The 5,458-nt window shown below is 38.7% G+C and overlaps 1 pseudogene; it reads left to right on the forward strand.

The window, feature by feature from the left end:
* The first annotated feature begins 3,938 nt into the window (after positions 1-3,938).
* On the forward strand, positions 3,939-4,831 carry LOC118846235 (annotated as a pseudogene).
* The last annotated feature ends 627 nt before the right edge of the window (positions 4,832-5,458 follow it).

Consider the following 5,458-nt stretch of genomic DNA (forward strand, 5'->3'; position numbering starts at 1 on the left):
TCACTGTATTTGGGAGACTAAAACTAGGACTTTATTTGACACAGTGGAAACAAGAATTTTTAAAATTGCATGCACTTTGGAAAATAGTTCTGCTGTGTGAAAATTAAATCATGGCCCCAATAACCGCATTACTTTCTCTGAATGTTTATAACTGGAGATTTTAAAAAGCTTTTTAGATATTTTAGAGGATTAAAATGTCAGTAAAAAGCATTAGGTGTGTTTTTCAAGTGCTTACATTTGTTTATCCCCACTTTTATTGCTGTAAAAACACTATCTAGTCTTCATCCATTTGGATCCTTGAATTATTTGGTTCATATTGTACGGGGCGAGCTGGGAGTGGGGGTAGAAACCAGGGTAAAGTTCTGCATTTGGTCCTCTGTTTCCAAATGCCTTTGTTTGCCTCAGGATCTAGGAAATTGTTATTTTTTTTTGTTATTGCTACCATTAGCCCTACCATTAAGCTCTGCTCCCCCCACCCCACCATGATGACAGAATCATGGTCTGTAACAGTGATGATCAGTGGATTGGAGAAAAGGACCAAGAAAGATTTGGGGCTTGAGTCAGTTTAACTGTGTTGGAGTTGGAGGTCAGTGCCATGGGAAAGTGCTAAATCCCACAATTGCAGAGCCCAGCTGGGAAGTAAAGTGATTTATTTGATAAACACAGCTCTCTAGATTAGCACTTTTTGGAATTGTTAATCTGGAATAATTAACATAAACTGTCCTCTATTTTAATTCCACTAACTATAGTCTAATAAATCTGGCAAACTGGAGCATGATTCCTTAATTCATGTTATATTATACATAAAAGAAAGGCTTTCTGCTTTGCATATTGTAGTAGCATGGGTACAAATACGTACATTCTACATGGAGTAGGACCACTCTATATTGTCTTTTTATTGCTCCTTACCAATTTATGTATATGTAACAAGCCTCATTCTCTCAAGGTCAGGCATGTTATATTTTGCCTCCCTCAGTGTTCTCAGGTACCCTTAAGGGGCTGAGGCGTCTGTCTTTTCTGCTGTTGGCTCCAGACCCTACTGGTTGTATTCCCCCTATATTTAAGAGTACAATTACTAGCACCCCAGTTCCATTTAACTACTTAATATCAGATAGCTTTTACAAAGGAATATTTACCTCAGGGATGTAGCACCCATCCCCCCCCCCCCCCACACACACACATTGGGGTCATAATCTCCTGAACATTACCTTAGTCCCTGAGGGTGGGAGATTAGGTTCATAATGTAGCTCGCTTCTTGTATTGCATAATCAAACTGGCTTCATGGCCAAGGCTAGAATCAGTGCTCCAGCGTATTGGAAGAATTTCTGTAGTGTCTTCCCAACGAAGATTCCATTTTAGGTGGTTGGGCATGTGCCAGACCTCTGATACATCTGCATAAACTTTATATTAATGATTTACCAGCCAGTACTCTAAAGAAGCGGAGAGCTTGGAATATGATATTCCAAAAGGCAAATGATATAGGCTTATAGCCAAGAATAATTTACCTATCAAAACTGAGTATAATTGTACAGGGGCAAAAATGGACTGTTTAATGAAACAGGAGACGTTCCAGCATTCCTAATGAAAAAACCAGAGCTGTGCAGAGACTTTTAAGTTCATATATAAAACATTAAGAGAAACTTAAAAAGGTGAACACAAGTTCATAAGGGACCAAATGAAGAGAAACTGCTTACATTCAAATATGGGGAGATAACACAAGCGTCCTCTCCGAGCTCTGTGATTATTGTCATAGAGTGGATCTAATTAAACAGAAGGCAGATTTTTTCATATATTTAATATACATATAATATATTGCATGTATAATATATTAAGCATATATAATATATGTATTTAATATAGATGGTGTAGCTTTTGTTAGATAGAAAGTAAAAGAATCATAGTAGGACAATGTCCTAGAAACCCAGAGAGAAGATTGTCTTCCAGATGAAAACTGCAGTGTTCAAGATCGGTGAGAACTTCCTTTTAGTTATCAGCCTTTCCAAAATTCAGTGCCAGAAAGTGTTCATTTTCTGTAGCGTTATGTACTAAGCATGGGGAGAGGGAAATGAAATGACTACCTACCTCACCCTCAAGTAGTGTAAAAGTATTTGTGCAGAAGTGACAGATTATGTGTACAAATAACTCTAATGTATAACAGAATGTGATATTTTTAAAGGAGAGATGAAGAAGCGTGAGAAACATGAGGAAGGAGAGAGAACATATCTTAAAGGCCTGCATTCATACACAGTAAAATCTTCCTACTGGAAGGGATGATTTTAAGTCATCTGGTCCATCTTAATGGCTTTCTGTTATGTATTACGCATAGAGCATTTAGAAATACTTAATAATTACATTTCTGACTTTGAAGATATTCGCATCTTTTGGTTTTTAAATACAATAGAAAATTGTTTACATAGAAAATCATATGGATATGATAGAACCCATCATTTTCATTTGTTTGACTTCTGTAATTTCTTGAAAGATGAACTTCAGAAAATATGAAAATTTGAAACCATATGTGAAGCTGTCAGATAAAACATAAAAGACAACTTTTTCAATATAGTATATTCACCACTGAAATATTTATTAAAATTATACTGTATTTCTCAGATGGTGTGACTGAGAATGTTCCAGGAAGTGCTCACTTAACGTTTCTTTTGTTCTATATAGCACCTTATATTGCAGTGATGTAATGTTTACAGCTGTTTTGTGGAGAGTAATTGCAAATAACCAGCTCTAATTCACAATAACCTGAAGAAGGAGTTTATGTCTATCTTCGGGATTCAGAAAAACCTACCTTTCCTCATAAAGAATAGTCAAAATTCAATAGAAATAACAATTTTTTTTGCTGTGTAAATTTTGGAAGAGTTCTTTATTTACCAAATGAAGAAAAAACAAGCTTTATGGATTTGTTTTTTGTGTTCTCCAAACGGGTGTCTTTTACACCAATTAATCTTTAAACATTGGTTCCCTGAAGGGAGGAAGCTAGAAAGAGGAGCAGGCCTTTATGATGGAGAACAATGTTACCAAACCATGTCATCAGCGTGTCTATGGGGACTCCAGTAACAATTACATATTCACAAAGTGGCAGAGGAATTTAATTATTGATAGAAAGACAGCTTAATAGAAAGGAGAGTCAGAAGTTACTGGGAAGCAACAAGTTCAAAACATTTGTGATAAGCGGAGTATACGCAAGGCCTAGTTGCTGTTTTAAGAAGATATGTTGTATAGTTTTGATGTATAGGGAATAGAGAGTCAGAAGTTACTGGGAAGCAACAAGTTCAAAACATTTGTGATAAGCGGAGTATACGCAAGGCCTAGTTGCTGTTTTAAGAAGATATGTTGTATAGTTTTGATGTATAGGGAAAAAAAAGCATCAGGATTGGATTGTAACTAAGTTGTATTATTTTTAAAAGTTTCCTGGTCCGTGGAAAGTGTAAAGCATTCCATGAAAGAGGTTTTTTTTGGGAGGGTTGTTTTTAATAATAAACTAATTTCTGGAACAATGAGAAGTTTATAGAACACCCCTCAAAGACAGAACAAAACAAAACTATTGTCACAACTATAGTTATCCTTTTGTAGAGACGGAAGCCAAGGCCCAGAGGAAGGCGCAGTCGTGAGGGCTCAAGTAATAGACACAGGCTTTGGAGGTAACTGAATCCACTTTCGGAGGCCTTTTGAAGGTTATAAATCTGGAGCTGGAATGGATCTCAGGCCCCTCTGGCCAAAGGATGTCAAGTGATTTGTCAAAGGTCCCCTAGGAAGAAAGTGTCAGAAGTGAAATCTGAATCCAAGTTATCAGGGCTCACAGTGAGGGCTGAACTCCTCCTTGACTTTCACTTCTCTGGCCTTGGATACCAAGTAGTTGTCTGACTTTGGCAGGTCAGCTAACCTCTGTCTGTCTCTGTAGAATGGGGATAATGGTCCCTTCTCTCAAGATGGCGGACAAAAAGCCCCCAAAGGAACCCAAGGAAAAGAAGGTCAAAAAGGAAGAAAAAGAGAACAAAAAGGAAGATGTGGCTGAAAAGGTGGTGAAAAAGCCTTGAAAGCACTGCAGTCGGAGCCCAGTCCTGGCCCAAGGGATTAGTAGATACTCCAGGTCTGCAGTGCATTCCCAGAGAGCCATGTACAAGCGGAAATATGCTGCACCAAAAACCTGGATTGAAAGGAAAAAGAAAGAGAAGGTGCCTGCTACTATCTCAAAGCCAGTGGGTGGTGATAAGAGTGGAGGAACCCGAGTGGTAAAGATTTGCAAAATGCCTTGGTATTACCCGACTGAGGATGTGCCTAGAAAGCTGCTAAGTTAGGGCAAAAAGCCCTTTAGCCAGCATGTGAGGAGACTTCAAGCTAGCATCCAGCCAGGCACCGTTCCGATCATGCTCACTGGCCACCACAGGGGCAAGCGAGTGGCTTTCCTGAAGCAGCTGGCTAGTGGCTTGCTACTGGTGACTGGACCTCTGACCATCGGCCGTGTTCCTCTGAGAAGGACCCATCAGAAATTGGTCATTGCCACCTCTACCAGGGTTAACCTTTCAGGTGCAAAAATCCCAAATCATCTTCCTGATGCCTACTTCAAGAAGAAGAGGCTCCGTAAAACTAGACCCCAAGAGGGAGAGATTTTTGACGCAGAAAAAGAGAAATACGAGATTACAGAGCAGCGCAAGGCTGATCAGAAAGCAGTGGACCCTCAGATCCTGCCCCAAATCAAGAAGATTCCTCAGCTCCATGGCTACCTGCGTTCTGTATTCTCTCTCTCCAATGGAGCTTATCCACACAAACTGGTGTTTTAAATGCCTTCCAGAGAACTCTTATTAAAATATTTGGAATAGTTAAAAAAAAAAAGAATGGGGATAGTGATAGCACCGAGCTTCTTTGGTTGTGTGGATGAAATGAGATATTTGTCAAGTGCTTAGCAAAACTTAAATGCTCTATGTAAATGCTGATTATATCATTAGTCATTGGTATTGGCAGATTCTGTATAGTCTATGTGCATTTGGCCTTTATGGCTTCAATCTGAGCTTTATTTTCTTTTTAAATTGAAGTTTTTTAGCATGAACTTAACTAATATCAACAAACATGAATCCATTAAAGGATGACATAGTAAGCTGTAAGTCTCTGTTATGTAAAGTGTAAAAAATATATGTGAAGTATCACATGGTGTTAAATAGTACCGTCCTGCTTGCTTGTAGGTGTCTCCTTCTGACCTTTCTGCTTTCTTCTGTGTATTTTTAATGTTTCAGCAACGCTTTTTTTGTGTCACTATCCACCCCCTGCTCCCACATTCTTCCCACACAAAAAAGCCCCCCTTCGTAACAAGTATAGAAATAAAAATTCCCACATTGCTGGTATCTGAAAATGTGTGTCTCATTCTGCATCCAACACTCCATCACCTGCCGAGAGGTGGGAATCATGCTTACTCATTAATCTTCAGTAACCTTAATCGATCATTGCATCGATT

This window comes from Trichosurus vulpecula, chromosome 4 (genome assembly GCF_011100635.1).
Source record: "Trichosurus vulpecula isolate mTriVul1 chromosome 4, mTriVul1.pri, whole genome shotgun sequence".
NCBI classification, from domain to species: Eukaryota; Metazoa; Chordata; class Mammalia; order Diprotodontia; family Phalangeridae; genus Trichosurus; species Trichosurus vulpecula.